The sequence below is a fragment of the Scaptodrosophila lebanonensis genome, unplaced genomic scaffold (genome assembly GCF_003285725.1).
Source record: "Scaptodrosophila lebanonensis strain 11010-0011.00,11010-0021.00 unplaced genomic scaffold, SlebRS2 tig00000131-arrow-arrow-pilon, whole genome shotgun sequence".
Taxonomy (NCBI): domain Eukaryota; kingdom Metazoa; phylum Arthropoda; class Insecta; order Diptera; family Drosophilidae; genus Scaptodrosophila; species Scaptodrosophila lebanonensis.
In genome coordinates this window covers 919,400-940,535 of record NW_022060584.1, presented here as the reverse complement: position 1 = coordinate 940,535, position 21,136 = coordinate 919,400, and positions in this window count along the sequence as shown.

Below are 21,136 nucleotides of genomic sequence, written 5' to 3'. Positions count from 1 at the left end.
AGTGGGATGAACGTTTACAGAGACAGACTCTTACAGAAAATACATTTCACAACGCTAGCTATAGATTAGAAGATGAAAGCGCAGAGACATACATACATGTACTTAAGTACGTTTCCTAACACTTTTTGAGACTAGCAAGCTGAATGTTTTGACAAGACATTTTCTGTACTTTTTCAATATAGAATTAATTTAGTTGATTCAGATGTAGAAGTATTCTTATATTTTGTATACGTGTACCTTAAGAAGGGGAGAAGGAGCCGTAAGCCCACGTTGTAGGTCTATATATGATCACAATGTTGAGACACCTTGATATAGACATGTCTGTTTGTTTGTTCCTCTGTTCGACTGCATGAACAGGAAGAGCTTTTGTGCCATAACTGCTAGGGCACTAAACTTACTTTTACTATTTTATTGTGCTCTTGGTGTAGATCACATAGGTAGAAAGAAGGAATTAAAAATGAAAGGAAAGAGTAGCACTACTATTATTTAGAACACAATTGTAGACCTCATTATTTTATATAGCTGCCATAGGAATATTAGAAAAGAAATCAATCTTAGTAGGGTAACTTTTTTCTCAATACAGATACATATTCTTAATAAAGTTTACTAAAGTTCTATTACAATAGGACTACAAGTATTATAACAAATAGCGGCCATAGGAAGTCAATCTTAGTTCTATAAGTATTTCTGTTTATTCCTTTCGATTTATCAAGTTCTCAAGTTTCAGTAAAATCGGCTTACTATATCTATCATATAGCTGTCATAAATCGATGGAAAATCCCTCTTAGTGGAATAACGTTTTATATTTTAGATATTGCAACAAAGTTCTTTACTTATAGCTCCCATAGGAAATCAATCTTAGTTCTATTGGCATTTCTTCTTATTACATTTCCGTTTATTTGTAAGTTTTTTATAGTGTCTCATCAATTTCTAAAGTTTCAGCAAAATCCGCTTACTATATGCATTAATCGGTGGAGAATCCCTGTAGATATTGCAACAAAATGCAAGTCTAGACAAGTTCTTTAGTTACTAAGTATTTCATATGGTTTATATTTTTTATTTAAAACATAATGCCACACTGTAAATATAACTTTATGCGCTGCTTCCTGAGGCCACAACCTAGCACTGTTTTAGCCGAAGTCGCAGCAAGAATATGTCCAGACAAGATGTTGCCGCCAATTCGTTGCATAATTAAAAGGAAAGAGCCAAGTGGAGCGCAGCAACTGATGAACTTTTCTTAGCCCTTTGACTTAAGGGGGTTTATGAGATTTAAAGCAACAGCTGATGACATTCCAGAGGCTGCCCCGAATGCCTTGAAGCAATGCTAGGCAATATTTTTAGCAACTTGCGCTCCAGACATTGCAACAATATGTTCCCAAATGTATTTATAACATTTATTTCTGCAACTTGGGGTCTGAGTAATGGCTCGAAAGTTACACCCAAGACGACGCCACGCACGCTCGTAATTGACAGCAGCAGTTGCCAACCCTTAAACGCACTTATATGTGAGAGTGTGTGTGGGTTTTGGGCAGATTCCAATGCATGAAGCGTGAGCCATAAACGTAAACCCTCCCCAGCCCCTTTACAGGCAACCCTCCCCGGAAAGCCGTCAGTTGGAAGACCTCACGTGCGTGATTCTCTCTAATTCGCATGCATTTATGCGAAACCACGCAGGCAGCTTCTCTCCACTCCCCCACCCCCAACCCCCTTTCTCCCACCCGCTGGCCAACAGCTGTGACAATGCAGCGACCTTCCAGATCCTTATTGTGGCCACTTTGGACCTCCACCGGGCCATAGATACGGCCTCCAATTGCAGCCACAGCGGCCACCACCACACACAGCATTGACAACTTCACAGATACTTTGCCACAAAAAGCTGCCTTGTTGTTGTCGCCATATCTTGTTGTTGTCGTTGTTGTTGTTGACTGACTGGCTGGCTTAACTTTTGTTGTCCTGCGGGCTTGTTTTTTCCACTCTGTCTGCCTTGCGAGCATCGTCATCCTCTATGTGTGTGTGTGTGTGTGTGTGTGTGTGTGAGTGCGTGTCTGTGTGTTGAATTTATAATTCCATTTGCGGTTTTAATTTCGTAAATGTGAAATTAATTTTATTCAATTTGTATGTGAAATGTTTGCACCCACAACTCCACAGCACAGCTCAGGATGTGGCCAAGGCCGAGGCCGAGGCTTTTGTGGACTCGTTGCTCGGGGCGATTTGGATTTGGATTCGGGTTGGAGTTGGGGTTGGGGTTGGGGTTAACGCTTCATTGACTGTCAATTGTTGTATTTAGTGTGCGTGTGACAAAGCAACGGGTACTGCGGGGGAGGGAGAGCGAATTGAGGAATGGAGTCCCGTCCACTAAATGAATCATAATGGCTAGAGGCTGGCACAAAGGATTGTATAGTCAGCTCATGAGAGAAAAAACGCATAAAAAAGACGAAACACTTGTAGTTCATAAAATATTGTGGCATAGAACTATTCGTTCAATAAGAATGGAACATGTTGGAATTTGTAAAAGTTCAGTCACAAAACTGTAAATTAAATAGCAATCCGACATTTCTCCCAGCCTCTACATAGTCGACTAGACCTGAGCCTCACTATGTCAGCCACTGTATTATTTTCAACTAGAAGTTGTAGTTTAAACCTCAATAGGTCTCTTTAGTTAATAATTCCTATTTTATTCCTCGTTTAAGTTAGGTCGTCCATAGTCTTTACAGTTTCTTTAGTGGAATAACATATTAAAGAACACTTTCACTTCCTAGTATAGTATACCTAGTATTATAATATATATTAATGCCAGTTTCTCGTTTCTCAGTCTCCATGCCTATAAAATATGATTACTCAATAATCTCACTAATATGTAATGCTCACTATTACTGCCCGCTAATATACGATCCTAATATGGAGTGCAATAATTTCTAGGCCATGATAAATCCATAATGATAGACATTGATAGACCAGCTAGAGGTGTTTGACAAAATTCTCTCCATTATGTCCAGATTCAAGTAGCACTCAGAGCTCAGCATGTACTCGTATCTATAAGAGCAGTATTAGACCGAAGTATCAAATAATATTATGAATGGAGTTTTCCACCTGAAGTTGTCAAAAATCATCAAATAATCAAAAAAAAATAAATATATACGAGTATATGAAGTCAGCTTTAAAAATAATTAATTTTACAGATTATGAGCTGGCTTTCTTTCATTTTTGTTGATTCTGGTGGATTATAGTCCTCTTTGAAAGTAAGAAAGAGTCGGTAATTCTTTAATATTTAATTACAACTAAGTTCGCTTAAGGAAGAAACATTTGGTGACCCCGATGTGTGCCTTATTACAGAATCACATAAATTGCATTAGCTACTCTAATACTGTGAGCAATTGTATAAGTTATTCAGTGATATGTATATGGAGTTAGGTTTTAATGACAAATGTAAGCTCATTTCTCAGCTTTTAGCAGCTGTGCAGCTCTTATTATATGAGATTACATTCTCATAAGACTTTCCAGAAGGCTTCTCAGCTGCGGCCAAATTGTTGGCAGCTCATCAAACTAACACCCTCTTAGAGCACTTTCTCCCTCTAAATGGCATATACACTTGTATTTATATTAAAAATCCATTCCTCGCATGCAGAACTGGCATGCAAAATTGCATTTGCTACGCACCCTTGGTTGCGCCCATTTTTTAATAAATCAGCTGCAATTAACAGAAATAAAAACGCCCCTGCATGGGGCACTTAACACCCTTCCATAAAGCCGGGACTGTGTGCTGTCTGGCTTCACATTGTTGCAAATTTTGTACTCTGTGCCTTTCACTTCCTGCCTGTCCGTTAGACATTTTGTTGTTGTTTGACGTTTTCGTCTCTGTCCTCTGTTGTTTTTCTGACCGTGCGCTTTCATGTTGAAGCCGCCTTGAAGCAGGCTTTAATATTTTTTTATGAGTTTTTTGTGATGCTGCCACAGCGATTTGTTGAGTGCTTGCATGCGGCATTTTGAAGTGCCGGCGCTGACTTGTCTATTATTGTTTGTTTGCGAGGGTGGCTGCCGCAAAATTGTAGTCAACTCTTTAAGGTTTTGTGGCACTTCTTGCGACAATGCCAGTTGCACAAACAGACACTCAATCAACGCGCCCGAGACTCCAGCTTCGATTTTGCCAGAGCTAGTCACAAGCAGTTAGTCATAAGCAACAAAGAAAATGGCGCCCTGGATATACTTTATGAGCTCAGAATGTCGTCTACAGACGCTGGAGGGGACCAACCAACCTTCGACTCACCTCCGAAACAACATCATCAAAGCGCCCATTCATCTCGGGCGCCCCCCAAATTTGAAAAATGTGAAACAATTGCAACGATGATTACTTTTTCTAGCTACAGATGGACGAAGCTCCCCAACCCGATGTTGTTTGCTGGCAAAAAGAATTATGGCGAATAAAGGAAAATTGAATTGGTGCACAGTAGGCGGGTAAGGCTGTAAAGCCCACAGGGGAGCAGTTGGACTAAGCAGCGGTTGGCGGAGGAAGGAACAGGTGCTGCCAAGTCCATAATTATATGCTAAATACTTTGGTAATTAACTCCCCAGGGAGCTGACACACTACTTAAAGCAAAGTATTTACACTAAAGAAGTTACTTCATTATGTTGATGGCCTGAACTAAACTTTCAAGCCGTTGGCTCATTAAATACCGCACTGTACGAGTGCCAGGGGTGGAAATGGCAACATGTGCAAAATGTTTGCCCAAACCACGCGGCTTTAGAGCATTGTCTGTATCCGTATGATATCCAGAGCCGGAACCAGCGACAAGCTGATGTCAGCAAGCTTTTTTTTCTCTGCCGTCCTCTGCGAGGTCCAACAATAAAAGCCAGCAAATAAAAATATTTGCATAGACAAACAGAGTTGGACAATTGCACGGGACTGGCGGACATTTGGAGGAACGGCGGGCAAGTGAGCAACTCTGTGAACTAAAAAGTTAGCGGCTGGCGAGTGGGGGAAGCACATGAAATGAAAAGTAAACACAGCACTACGTTCGCTGCCATTGAAATGATAAACTGCGCTTCAGCTGCTTCCGACTAAAGGCAATAAAATTCATGCTTAGCATGTGTTTGGGTGGAGTGGGTCTGGCTCTGGCTCTTGGTTGGGGTCGGGGTCTTAATGGCATTAGGTGCGGGCAGGGGAGCTGTAAGTTGGCATTACATGCCAATGTGCTCAGCGCGCTCGAGTGAAAGCCTTTCATGGTTTTTGGATTTGTATAAACAAAGATTTATTGGCTCTAGTTTTAGTTTGGGGCGTGCATTTTTTTGTCCCAAAAAGCTTTAAAACGCATGCAGTTTTTCGTATTGCTACTGTTGGGGCGTTGCAAAAGAGAGAGGGAGAGTGAAAACACGCAGGTTAGTTAAAGAGTTCTGTGATAAGCAAGGAAATATAATGCTTAGATTTCCTTGTCAGTATGACTAACAAGGGACGAACTACAGGGTGCTGTTAAGGCAGCCCCACATTGGGCGCTTTTTAAACATTTCGGAAATGGTACATGTTGAAATGAATATTTCTAGTCGATTAACCAGAAAGAGTCAAAACAACCCTTTAAAAACATTATTTACTTGTTTCATTTGCATTAATAGGCCCCACTCTGGGCGCCAATACTATTAGGCAACTACTTGAGAACTTAAGCAATTCTTCCTACAGACAACCTGTCTTCTTCTAATTAGCTTTAAACGGCGTTTGATGTCAGAGTGGCATTGAAAAATTTGTTTCTTAAAAAAGTAAAAAATATAGTTGATATTAGATTTTAAAAAATTAAAGATGATTTCTATTTTGTATTAATAGGCCCTACATGGGCGCCACTAGTATAAGGAGCGCAGGACTGAGCCAAATATTCCTCCCCTATTCGCCCCTAATCAGCTTTGAATTAACGTTTAAAATAGGCTTGACGTTGTGCGCTTTGTGATTTCTATATTGTGGATACCCGATTTTCCTTTTGCATGACTATGCCCTGAATTGGGCGTCAATAACCATCGCAACTTTTCTTGCACGAAGCCTCTTCGACAACAGCTATGAAAAGTATTAAAATTTGGCCCCACATCGGGCGCTATGTTTTTGTTACATATTGGCGTGATATCTGCTATCTGCAATGACAAAAAGTAAAGTAACGGTTCAATATTTTCCTTATCAAAAAAAGATAGATCTACAGAGGTTTAGATCAATTGCATGAGTATGCCCCATATTGGGCGCCAAGCACTTTCGCAACTTTCCCTGCAACCCACGTGGCGTCGTCTGCAACAGCAATTAAAGCCGTGCTCTGCTTTCACACACTCGTAAGCACACACACCCATACACACACACATTGACACAACCCGTTTACCTATCCAATTGGCATATCGCGCACGCCAATAATTGCCATCATATTTCGACACTGCCAGGCAATAAACCGAAAGACTACCAGCACCATAAACTAGAAAAGCGAGCAACTAAGCCCAATAAAAATAAAAAAAACAAGTGCAATGGAAATCAATTTCGAAGCGTCCCAGGCCCCAAACCCCCGACCCCAGATCACAGACCACAGACTTGGACGCGCCGCCCGTCAAGTTCAGCGTGTTGGCAAAGCGGCTTATCGCACAAAACGGGTTCGACACGCCGCGGAGCTCGAGAGCGGCTCAATTGAAATTAAGCGCAATGATTAAACAATTTTCTTGTCGCTGAGCACTCGCAGCGGTCGTTGTTGTTAGCTTGAGACATTTTATGTGACAGTAACTACTCGAATTTGCTATAATTGCTTACTTTGTTCAAATTAATCGGTCTATATTGTTGGCCATAGCTTTGGCCAGTCCGGGCAAATTTGTGGTGCCTATTGCCGATGTTCGTCGGATGTGCATTGAACTTACGAGTAAGTGTGCCCCCAAATGCCGGCAAGTTCCAAACTATTTTTAGTTGCTTCGTCTGCCCTCCAATGCAACAGCCAGCCAGCCAGCCAGCCCAGTGATTCATTACAACCACCCACCGACACCACCTCACGGACAGTGCTGCCGATTCTTGAGTGTGGAAAAAGGCTAAATCAGCAATCGACTAGCTTGAAATGGCTGAGCAAGTTATTAATAAGTTTACTATGAAGTAAAGAAATTAAATTAGCCCCTGTTTCTAGTTTCCTGTGCTTTCCTGATATCTGTTTATTAAACTTAGTGTTATTATGGCATACAATTTAAAATACATTTTTAAAATCTGGCCATTTATTTCTCTGTTTATTCTGAGTTATTGCACTAATCGAGAGCCTTGTTCCGACTTGTGAAATTGACGCAAAACCAAGTTACATTAAAGACAGATGTAACCGTGCATCTGATAATGGATTAATGATTAATGAAATCATAATCAACTATTAATATTTTGCCACATTTTGCTCATATCGTACAATTATTTTCTGCTTTCGTGCTACCATAAAAGTATTAAAATACAGAGATTATGCAATGTTAGTTTCTGATTCAATATATTTTCTAGCTATTCTTCATAGAAACATTGTATTAATTGGTACAAATGTGTTCTTTGATCCCCAATAATACCAAATTCCGTAATCGTATTAGTTTAACAACGAAAAATCTGTTCAGAGGACATATTTTAGAGCTTCTTATTCTAGTAGTTATTAAATGAAATACAAATTAATCTTTCAAATTAAACAAGGAAAAATATATAAAAAGTATACATGTAAATGACAAAAACTTCAGATAATAAACTTGGGTAGCTCTACTATAAAAAAAACTGTCTACAACCGTCGAAAAAGTAGCTAAATAGGCAGCACTGGCTTCGCTCACTTTTGTTGCGAACGCAACTGCAACATGTTCGAAGCGAAACTCCCCGGCTTCTTTGTTGTCAGTTCGATTCAGGCAGTCTACATCGCGCCTTCACAGCGATAAGAACGTTACGGAAGTGGTGCGCTGCGGCGGTTTTTTTCGAATCGTTTTGAAATTTTCGTTTTGTTTATGTTTCCCAAAAAAAATGGCGGCAAAGTGCAAACAAATTTTCTAAGCGGATGTACATAGATGTAAATGTAATAATATTTGCAAGCTGAGAAAATAAATGTGAAGTTGTGTTTGAAAAAGTGTTAACTAGAGATGTATGTGAAATATAGTAGAGAAAGAAGTGGATAGAGAATCAACAGCGTTTATGGCGAAATTAAAAAAATAAACCGAGCTTGGCAATTCCTTAATTGTTTACTCACATAAAACTCAATAAATTTTATAAAGTATTTCTAAGAATCGATATAAAGTTGATCAAATTTAAAACTTTAAGCGACTTCTGCAAACAAATTGCAAATTTAAATTATATTTATAAATAAATAAAAATATTTATTTCATAATATTAAATACATACAATACAATACGACAAAAAAGATTAAGTGTCGAAATAAATAAACAAAATTATTTATAGAAAAATTTTACATTTTCCAAATAATTTATAGATAACTGAACGAACGCCAGCCTTCAAAAACTGTATTCACAGAAGCTCTCTTTAAATACTGCAGCTGGTTCTAACTAAACTAAAGCTTTACACGCTATAATTATACTGTTTTTTATTATTATTATTATTTCGCACTGCAGAGCTGTGCAAAGATTTGTCTTGTTCAACGTTTCGCCGGCTGTTGCATACTTTATGGCTTTTATGCTGGCAACCACAACTGCTGCTGTCTAGGACTATAATTAACGCTTTATCTCGTTGCACACAAATTAAAAGGCTTACAGTTGACACCAACCTACCAACCCTTTAATTGTCTGACACAGTCCCCAATGAGGCTGCTGGCTGCTGGCTGCCGGCAACCAAATACATTCCATGCATTATAGATAAGAAAGCAAATTTATTTATGACCACTACCTTCCTGGGGTCAGGCTGTAGAACACAGTCTGCGGTTCAATGGGAGACCGAAACTTGTGAAAGTAAAAGTTGGAAAACTATGAGCAGAGCAGCGCTTCTGAGAGCATTTTTAATTATATGATTTAGTATGCTATCACATTTTGAGTTCACTTTTGACTATAAATACGCCGAATTGGTTGGAAATTATTATAAAGTTTACGAAAATCAACTCTGAATATTTCTTGCGAGTTAAGAAATATGCTTCACTAATTACGTTAACGAGTAGTTTAGTGGAAAATTGTCAATATTATTCCATACATTATTTACCTCTTAATATATCAGTATTCCAGTAGTAGTGGTATACTACTACTGCCATATACTTGTATATCGATTTTCTTTGAATACCTTTAAAGGAGATCTAACCTTTTTAATAGAAGAAAATCAACAATTTTGTGTTGAAAGTACTTAGTACTTTAGAAACTGAATATTCCACAAAACCCTCATTGAGTTTGGTGCATATCTTTGAATATCTTCTTTGCTTTTAACTTTTTCAATTCAAGATAATCTACAATTTATTTTATTTAGAAACTATTTCCAATTTGATATTTAACAACTACTTTATGAGAGATATACATATGTATTTATACATACATCAATATATAGTTTGTGACTTTTAAATCAAAAATATCTTTATATTTTTGATCCGTCCTTACTCAACTTAAATTTTGAAAATTATCATTTTCTTATCAATTTCCTTTTCATGACATACTTAATCAAATTATCGTCATGTTGGACCGTAAATTAAGTTTACACTTTGCAATACTTAACTATTTCTATTGAGCATAAAACTAAACTGTCTGTTTTTTAATGTCTCGTTCTGAAATATTTGTCGCCTTCTTTATGGGCATTAAGCGGTGGTTTTACAGGCAAATGATTCGCACATAATTTCTTAAAATGAATAGTAACAAATAGTAATAGAAAAGTAACATTCAGGGTGTATGTTTATAACTTTAGCTCCGAGTCTAGATCTATATATTGATGACAAATTATCTGAGAGTCTGCACTCAGCCTTTGTCATGCCTGTGTGAACATATTCGCTGCGCCACTGTCTCTCACACGTAAACTGCACTGCTTTGCGGCCTTAAAGCGCAAAGACTTTGTGCTTTCATTTAGACCAGAAGGTAATTAGCAACAGTCATGGTTGCAGACCCAAACCCCGGCTTGTAGAAACGCGCTAATCTTCATTGTCATCAGGCACATCAGATATCAGCATCTGCTTGCCTTTGCTGCTTCTGTCAAAGTGGAAAGCATGCGGCAGAGAAGGAACGATTTTGTTGCCTTTGTCGCTTCACTTGGCTGCTCCATTGGTCTCTCCAGTAACCGGTTCTGTGTTGCTGCTTGTCAGCATAACGGCGCGTGTCTTCAATTAATCAACTGAGTGTTGCCCCCGCCGTCCACCCCGTCTCCGAGTGGCAGAACTCTTCAATTCTGCCAAACTTGCCGCTTGATTTTCTAATTTAATTTTATTCAAGTGGCTGCCTAAAGGATTATAAGTTTTCTTGCCAGCCTCTCCGCAGTTCAATGAATTGCACTTGAATAGAGCCCTCGAGATGGTTTGCTAATTATAGCGGGAGAGCGAGAGTCGTTCTAAAATCAAACGGATTCTTAGTCGCAGTCATCAGATGAAGAAACACTCGAGATGCTTTGCTGATTTGCTTGACTACGTCGCTGTTTCCTTTGGTTTCCTTTCAATTCGGCTCCCTTACACTCATCTGAGCCTGCCATTGACAACTGACAAAATGACAAGCTGAGCCAACGAAGAGCTGTCAAATCGTTAGCAACATTCCAAACCTTGTAGGGGGAGCTTTGAACTTCTGCAACCCCTGCCTGGCAGGCAGCAAATCAAAGCGAAACCCCCGCCAGATATTCGAGATATCAAAAATCGAGCTGTCAAAATAACTCAAACTTTGGTTAACAACAGAAAAAAATAATGAAAGAGTATGAGGGGCGAATCAGAAATCAATTGCGGCACAAAATTTGTAGAGTTTTGTGAGTTCTAGTGATAGGTAGCTGGCAGAAATTTTTGACTAATGATAGGGGCCTTCCAGCCTGATTGAAATATTCATCCACGGGCAGCGTGTGAATAATGAGTTGAAGTAATGAACGAGGGATGTGTTAAAACCAAAGCAACCCTAATGACTTATTTATGATGATGATGATGATGATAATACTTTGGAGTGGACTAGTGGTAATGGAAGTGTGTGTGTGTGTGTGGAATGGAAATATCCGGTGGGGTTGCACGCGTAATGAGTAAATAGTTGAAAGGTGATACGGTTTTATAGATGCCTCATTCAAGTTCATTGTCAAAGAGTCAGACAGCTGTCGTATTAAAATGTAGGGGGCTCGGCGATTTGAAATGAGGGACTAAATGTTCAAAAAGGCACTTGAGCTGCGTCTGATTTGATTTACGATTTCAGAGCAGAATTTTTCGTTTTTTATTCAAACAGGAACAGGCGGAATAGGAGACGCAGCGAAATGCAAAGAGAAAAATTGGGAAAAGTGTGTAGAGGAAAGTTTTGAATGTGAGATAGAGTGTCAGGTGAAGAAAAAGCAACCGAAATCATTTGTTAAATATGAGTTATGTAAATAACTAACCGAACCACATATAGCTTGGGAGTGAAAGAGGTTCACTAATCTACGAGTACTTGTAGATATATTTCACTGGTATAAAATAAAACAAGATAGAACGCTACAGTCGAGCAAGCCCGACAGTAAAATAGTCTGTACTCTCCACAAAAAAGAAAAATTAAAAAAAAAATTTTTTAAAAAAAATTAAATTATTAAAAAAAATTAATGAATTAATTAATTAAATTAAATTAGAATATATGTTTATGTTTAGTTTTAACAGCATACATTTACATCACGTACCTATGCGTGTTTATATGCGTGTTTGCATGCAGCACAAAGTTGAACCAAAGCAGCAACAACAACAACAGCTGCGGGCAGCGCTGCCGACAGAGGCAGCGCATGAGCAGCGATTTTACTTATGGCTATAACTTTCTTCAGAATTGACCTATCATGATGAAATTTGGCACACGAACACATTAGTACTAACTGGATGTACCTACCAAAATTGATTTCAAAATTCCGAGAATTACGGAAGTTATAAGAAAAAACACGAATTGCGGGGGAGTGGGGGGGTGCATCAAAAAAAAACTCAAACTCGTACTTTCTCGGTCTTAGGAGAATATGGAAACCAAGTTTGGTTATTCTAGCTCTTATACTTTCTGAGATCCTTGCGTTCATACGGACAGACGGACAGACAGACGGACAGACGGACGGACGGACAAAGCTATATCGACTCGGCTTCTCATCCTGATCAAGAATATATATACTTTGTGGGGTCTGCCACGCCTCCTTCTGTGTGTTACATACATGCGCACAAAACTAGTAATAGCCTTTCACCCTTTGGGTACAGGCTATAATTAGTTGGCAAACATTTCAACGACATTATTACAGTGGATGTGTATAGGAAACCCGCTTTTTCGATTTTAAATTGGATCAGAATTGTGGGAACCCATTTCTAGATTTCATTTATAATAATAATAAAGAAGTTTTCTCTGGTACAGGAATAGGAACTGGTACTTCATTTTCTTTCTTTGGAAAGTGATTTGAAATTTTTAAAAGTTGTAATATTTGAGCAATTAAAACTTTATATGTAGGTCGGTAGAAGGTGTTCCGAAATTTTGTTCTAAACTTGTTCTGAGTATGTTCAAAAACTATTTATTGACTTATTTTAAAATTTATTAAAGTATTATGTTGGTTTAAAATAAGCTATTTTCCTCGTTCAATCACAATAATACATTTTAGAACAAAATATATGAAATGTTAAGTCGAAAACTATAATATTTCAGCTTAAAACGGATTCAATATTTGCTTAAACATTATCAAGCAATGACTCGAGCGCTATCCAGAAGCTCTTTTGAGTTTAAGCTGCTTTGTAAATTGTTCAAAATCATAAATGCTAATGGGGGATTAATTAGTTTTTTGACAGTTGCTTTAAATTTGCTTTAAACAAGTTCAAAAACGGAACTAATTCAAATTTGGAAATGTTTCTAAAATGTTCAAATTTTGTATATTGCTTGAAGATGTAGAGTTTAATAATAATTTACAGTTTAAAACTGTTTCGACTGTAGAATTTGATAATTCTGAAGCTCAAAAGTAGTTTAGTTCTGAAGCAGCTGTGAACTGGTTCGAAGATGGTTGAAAAATAAAATTATTGTATACATGAAATTCATTCGCAAATGCGTAAAATTGCTATGAAGTGTAAATTTTTTTAACTTTAAGGCTCACACAAAACTGGTTCGAAGCAATGTTCAACAATCTTCCAGTTTAAACATGAATATTGAGTTTTCATTCTAAAGGTCACTGGAGTTGAGTTCAATAGTTCTGTGGCTTCAGTAAAGCTTTCATTTTAGTATTCTGAGAGCTTTAATATGCTTCATATTTGATAGCTTCGAACAATTCGATCCCCCTAATTTATACTTATCTGCCAATATTTGTAAAACCACCCACTCGAACAACCTAATTGATGATTCATATGGCCGTTGAGTGAAGGTAACGAATGTCTATTCGGTATAGTTCAGAGCTGTAATAAAATTCATGGATTCTAAGAATGCTTTTGAAAGGGGCATTCTAATCCAATAACCGTTTGAGTCAGTCCAAGCTGCAGTTTATGCTGAAATAGATGCTAATTTTATGTAAATTGCTCGACAAATCACAAAAATTGCAGCGCTTTTGATGTTAAATTTGGCGATGCTGCGTAAATCAAGATTTTTACTTACTGAGCAGTCGATGCACATGAATGGCCACACAAGCTGGTGCTATAAGCGATAAGTTTCAATAAACATGCAATTATCTTGATGCGTTTGTCACTTCAATTGGCGATGGCGCCGCGGCACTACCAGAGCCAGGGACAGAGAGAACATCAAAGCTAACCGATTATGAAATATGTATTTATGATCTTTTATGCGACATGGGCCACACCTAATACTTGTATACGAAACAAAAGCAACAACAGCAACAGACAGCCAAAGCCCTTTTTATGCAGCAACAGAGCCATTAACGCATTTAATTGGCCGACTGCAAAAGGCTAAACAGCAACAACAACAAATCTTGCTACAAAACTTCAAATCCCAGTCCGTCACTTAGCTGGCCGGCCACACTCAGAAAAATGTCTTATTATTTGCGAAGATATTCGCAATTAAAAGATAGACTTAAAAATAAATAAAAAATAAAAAAAATAAACAAATAATCTAAACAATATAAACTCAAATAACAACGAAATGATTTCTTATTAAAACTAGACTAGTAAGCCCCTTTCCACCGTAGGTTCAGCGTTCAAAAATGTTTATTAGATGTTATGCAGGTATCTTTAAATTTCTCAAATGTATTCCAATAGTCACAAGCAACACGACTTTCCTACACATTAGATCCATCTTTTTGTCTCTGACATTTTTTTAAAGGAATTTTTTTTAATATTGAATTATATTGGAGTTTATTAAATTTATATTATACAACTACTTCTTTTATTAGTATAAAATACACCTTATTCTTAAAGTTTCAGAAATATATTGCAGTCTATTAAAATTATATTATACAACTACTTCTTTTATTAGTATACAAGTAATAAACACCTTATTGAAAGCAATTCCATTTAATTTTTCAGATAGTTGAACTATAAATAAGTTAGTTAAGTGCTAATCTAGTTTGAAGTTAATCGAATAAAAAATTCAAATTTTTCACACAATCTTTGCAGCCAGTTTTTCCCATTTTGGAGTTTGAATTTTCCGTATTGCTCACCTACAAATTGAAGGAGAATTAGTGATTAAATTCCAGTTTCCTAGCCCCTGACCAATTTGGCTGTGTATTGATCACCAATCAGTCAATCAGAACCGGCTGTTTTATGAAACGTCAAACGTTTTTATTTAAAGTTGTAGACTAATAAGCCAGAGACTCTTCTTAATGACCTATTTTTGCTTAGCTAAAAATGAAGAGCAATTTTTGGTTGGATTTGCTTTTAAAAGTGAAACAATAATCAGGAAAAATCATTTACTTTTGATTTAAAAATAAACAACAGCCGGTATTTTATAGAACTAACTAACTTTTTGCTTAGAAAAAGGGCTACAAAATAAAATACATACTAGTTATACATGTATAAATTAGGGAGTCTAAATTGCGTTTAAAAACAAATGGTCTCTTTGCAATATTGACGTCTAACTATAATGACTGGATGCGTCGCAGCATCAATACTTTGTCAAAGTACCTGTGGATCTTATGAACCCCAAGGCGTATGCAAAAAATGTAAACTCACGGATACCTGAAGAATTTTTACTAATTTATAACATTTTCTAAATTTAACGAATAATCAGCTAATTGGCGGTTTTACTGCTTTTCTCAAGTTTAGCATCAAAACTGTGTTTGAAAACTTTTCTCTTTTCAGCTTTAGTGTACATTTTATTAAAACAGCTTAGAAATCATGTTAGAATACAGTTTTACATTCCAAGTTGTCTCTTTAAATATCCGGGCGAAAAGTTTTCCTATTTATTATTCCATATTACATTTTTTCCAGTGTAGCAATCTAAGGCACTCCGTCAGCGGTCCAAAACTGGCGTGACAAATTGCTGATTTGCTTTGACATATATATATATGCATAGTCTTATATCAAATAAAATAAAAGACTTTTTGTCTAAAGTTTTTGACGCGCACGCCCTGCCTGGCCTCGGCCCTCTCGTTATTGTTGTTGTTGTAATTCTACTTATTTTTAAGCGGAAGCTAGAAGAGACTTTTTGAAGTTGATTTCTGCTCCATAAACTTGTCTATTTTTGTTGCTCGGTGCTGCGTTGCTCGCTGGAGCGCAACAGCCGACCCCACGAAATCCCCCCCACACCTACATAAAACCCCCTCCTCCCTCCCCTCATCCACCTTCTCCACACTGGGCTTTTCAGCCTCATGTGGCTCAAAATTTGGAGCAGCACGTGCATTTGCACGTTTCCCACTTTGTCTTTCTTTCTTGCTTGCTGCCGTTTTGCCCTGTTTTTGTGTGTATTTGGCTTTTGTTTTTATATTTAGATGGAAACATCATATACCCTTTCAAAAGGGGGATTTCTCAGTTGGGTTAGATGTTCGTGGAAGAGCAGAGCAGACAGGTCCCTATCGAGACGAATCGATTGGCTTCTCCATGCCTCATTTCCAATTCAATTTATTCAAATTTATTGCTTCTTTACTTCATTAATCGAGTGAATCGGGCAAAGCTCTCCAGAATCGAGCATTAGCGACCTAAATGATGCCTAGACTATCTGACGATCTGCAATTTCTTATCGATAGATATCTGGAGCTATTTTGAGAGATTTGTAATCAGTATAAATATCATTTCTATATCCAAGTAACCCACACTCTAACTGCGAAGATATAGTTTTCTTTGGAATATATGATTTATTCTTTTCAAATATATACATATTTTTACTGTCATTACAAAGATTTTAATTGAAAATTTGAAGGCAAATATAAGTTCTTTGAATTTTTCAGATCATCTGCAAATCAATCAGATTTTATTGTGTTTTTTATTATTTTATTTTATTATTATTATTATTATTATTAATTGAAAGGTTCCAATTCTCATTGACTGAGAAGAAGAAAAATTCACAGCTCGCAAGTCAAATACCCTAATACCCTAAAACGCTTCCAGCATACAAGGCTTACGAGTGAAATATCGGAGCTTAGAGAGCATACACTCTTCGATGTTCTGAAGTGGGCTTTTTGTTGCTGTTTTAGCTTGAGTTTTATGTCAGTTTTACGGCGCATTTGCTTGCATTAAAAGGCAACTTCAAAACCGGCGAAGCGGGCAAAAACAAAAAGCGTTTTGGGGCGTTCTCAAAACAAAATAAATCGTTAGACACTAGACATGTATTTTGCCATAAATCTCATCAGAATTTATTTTGTTGCCTGAAGTTGAACTTGCTGTTGCTTTTGTTGTTGCTTCTATCATTTGATATGCATTGCATGATGTGGAGGCGCCGCAAAGTTTGTTATTTGTGCTGTGCAGCGTTGAATGTGGGTTGCTTGTGTATTTTTGTGTGTTGATTGAGCATTTTGCATTGCTACTCGTAGATTTATGAGCGATTGGCCGGCCTGTGGCCCAGACAATGAAATGGACTTCAGCTATAAGAGGAATTCGTGGTGGAGGCACAACACAATGGGAAACAAAGGCCAAGTGTGACGGCCCATTAATTTAGTTGAGTTTCAACTACATTTCTACATCCTGCGTGCAGGCAGAAAGCACACTTCATTCCTGCCACCCCGCCAATATGTCCAGCTTAGTGGACACGCACTTCAGGCAACTGCGACTTGAGCCCGAATGCCCCATAAGAGGCAATCAACCTCCAACCAGCCAGCCACCTCACCTTTTTGGATTCGTGAACTAACGTTTTCTTTTTAAAGTTCACAAACAAAATAACAATGAGCTGCAGAGTTACCCTCGTCCACAAATCCTTCAATGTGTCTTACAATAGAAATATATTTCATTAGCTTGATTCTATTTATTTATTTTATATGATGGCTATGGAAATTGGGAGAGCAAAATGGAGCGGCTTAAAATAAATCTTTTCCAGTAGCAGCTTTTGTTTAAACAAATTCTACAGCATTAACAAAAATAAAGTACGAAACACTATAAATATTGACTTTTAAAAATATGCATTAGCATTATACTACATATTTTCATTATGCTTTAGAATAATAATATTCTAGAGTCTGATTAAATTGCAAATGAGAAGCTCATTAATAATATTCTAGAATAATCATTTCTATGTATATTTTCACTTTTTTCGAAGCGCACTTAAAGAAAATAAAATGTTATTATTTTTAATATGAAAACAACAGTTCAGCACCTTAGCTAACTATTATATAGTGAACTAAATAAAAAACCTACATGAAAAATAGTTATGAATTGTGTTTAAAATTTTTGAAACAATTTATTATTTAATTCAGCTTCTTATAATAACAATTGTATACGATATAGATTTTCAATATCGTGCTTGATTCTTGGAAAATCATTTCTATACACATTTTTCGACTTTCTTAAAACATAAGTTTACCGTTCCCTCTTATCTGTAGAGTGATTGTCTTTAAAATGTTTCTATTTTAAGCCAAAACGTATCCTCTACGACAATGCCAGTTCTCTACGCTCAAAGATCTCCAACGAGTTCTAGTTCAACCATTCGAAGCTTATGTTTTTTTTCCTGCCCCCTCCTTCTCCCTGTTCCAACCACAACTTGCTACCACAATGGCTTTTGCCTGCCTCCTCCACAATGATTACCCAAGCGGCTTGCCATAAAATTTGCAACTTTTTACCACTCCATGGCTCTTCTTCATGCTGCTGCATATTAAATAATGTTTCTTTTAGCCGAACTACCCAAGTTGGGGGCCGGCGTACGTGACTAAACGTCGATTTGTGGCGATTCCCTGCAATATGCAAAATGCATTTCCACAACGATTTTCAATAATTTGCCACACCAGTGCCGTGGTGGCAAGTTGGAGATTGTGGGTAGAGGGTGGAGGGCTCTAGTAGTGGTAGTGGATGGTGGCACGTCATAGATAAGACTCTCTTACGAACTTAAACTTTTCATTCTTTCGCATACAAAATGGAAAAAAGTGCAATGTGCCGATAAGAAGCAGAAATGAGCCTGCGGCATAGTAAGTGTGTCAAAAAGTTGGTCGTACGTGTTATTTCAAAGATTCTGCGATTAGTTCTGATTGGTAATGCGGGAAGAGGGAAGGGGGCTAGTTTGCTGTCAACCGGCAGTCGTTTGTGCTTTGCCTGCAACCTGCAAGAGTCCAAAGCTGTAAAAATTTGCAGCAATTTATGAAAATTATGCAGTCAGTCAAGAGCCGTCCGCTGCTTTTTTTTTTTGCGCCAATAGAGATGGGAAGAAGTCGTGCATGGGCGTGCACGAAGAACAAATTCTGATAAACTAAGCGAAATATAATAACAATGTTATTTAAAAATATCTATTCTGTCTAATCTATACGAGTGTATATAAAAATGGAAGTATGTAGACTCCAAGAAATAGTCCCTGATTGGATAAACAGAATTGGTTAAACAGATTTTTGTTCAACTTTTCTAATTTTGTTACAGAATTTTGTTCTGATTTTTTTTCCTGTTTTTTATTCTACATTGACAGCTATGGTTGTCGATGAATAAATAAAGGGATATCCCAAGGACTTAAAGCAGTTGAAGCACCATTAATAAATAAAATGAAATGGCAAGGAATTGGGCATTTAGAAGCACCAGCTACTGATTTTCTACTGAGGACTTCGTCGAAGCCTGTTAAAAACTATTTTTCTGCGCTTCTTCTACAAAGCACCAAAAGCATATTTAATATTTATGTACACTTATTTCTCGGTCTAATGAAAAAAGAAAGCGTTTTGATAGTTGTATATACTTGTATAATAAACATTTCTATTTTCAACTAATTCTTCTACAACAGTTCTGCAATTTCTTATATAAGTGGCACCTTGCTAACTATTATAAAGTGAAATTAAAAAACTAAATTAAAACCTACATGACAAATAGTTATGGATTGTTTTTAGTCTCTGAAACAATTCAGTATTTTATTTAGCTTCTGAAAATAAATAATATATGGTATGGATTTTAAACATCGTGTTCGCTTCTTGAAGAACTTTTTTATACACATTTTTCGACTTTCTTAAAATGAAAGTTCAGAATATACTAGCATTTGACAAAATAAAGACAAACCCCTTTAGAAACGTAAGCCCCTCAATTTCTTTATGGGTAATTGCGTCTAGTTTCCTGATTTCTTAGCAATTTCTGTTTTGATAGTTGCATATAAAATTGTTGCCATAAATCAGACAAATTTCAAAAGCCGCAGTCACTCTGTGCCGCCCGGAGTGCAACACGTGTCGCAGCACTCTTGCAACTGCCAACTGTAACATTTATCCCAAGCCAAGTCGGCCAAGTCGGCCAAGTCGGCCAGTCCGCCAGTCGGCTAGTGCTGAAAAACTGATAAACAGGAAGAACCACCCTCGGCTGAAACCAAGTACAGCGCATTAATTTTTACGACAAATTGATTAAAGCATAAATTCTCACCCCGTATAGGGGGAATCGAAGGCGGAATTGCAGCTCAGAGTGGGGTGTTAAAAAATATGAGCACTTTGAGAACATTTAGCAGGCACTTCAAATACAAATTTGCAGCCAGTTTTTGGCAGTCTGTCGGTCTGTCGGTCCGTCGGTCGGTTGGTAGATCGGTCGCAATGCGTGTGGGTGGGCTCTGCATGCTGTGCGCGCCTCATGTTGCGTGCCACTCACGTGTCACGCACACGTGCGCGTTATTTACACGCCATTTTTTTTTTGGTATTCCAACCATCTTGTAATTGAAGTTATTGATTTTCGTTACACCCTTTAAAGTTGAGCCCTTTTCCCCCACAGACCAAAAAAAAAGAGCAAGTCTTTAATCTTCTGACGAGCCCGACACACCCTGTGGCAATTTCCTCGATTAGCCGTAGCATCATACATCAAAAACCGACTGGTTCTTGTAGCCTCCTTTACCGGATGTTGCAAATATGGTTTCCGTTAATTGCATTAAGTTTCCTTGGCCAGCAACCCCAAATGTCCATTTGCAGATCAAAGTGCTGTGCAAACATTTTTCCAGCCATCCAGCTAACCCCCAAAATTGTGAGCATTTTCCACTTTCCGCTTCTGGGTTCTGCCTTCAGTCGATGGCCAGACATTTTTGTTTGATTAGCAGCAATTTTTACTCATGTTTACACGCCCAGCGACCAGCACGACACTTAATTGTGTTCTAATTACGCAAAGCAAACAAATGTGTGGGGTTTGTGCGCCCGAAAGTATGCAGCAAACAGTCTTTAATGACATAAATGTGCAACTAAGCTGCCTTAAGGCTTCACGAGTATTTGTGTTTACTAACGTGATGAGGAGAGCGGACGTTGGTAAACTGTAGATTTTTGGGAATCAATACATTTTGCGGCATTTCAGGAGGTTAGAAAGGCTACAAGCAAAGGATATGTAATAAATGAAAATTATGTAATCGTATAATTACTAGGAAGCATTAAAAATCACTTATATAAAAGTGACAAATTATTCATTTGCTTTTCATCTAGGCTAAGGTCGTTTTTGTATTTAATTCAACTTGGCTTGAAAAAAATGCAATACTCTCTGTACTCCTTGAATACTGCAGTATGAAACGGAACTGATTCCATGTTCGTGGCTAATCTTTGCTTTCT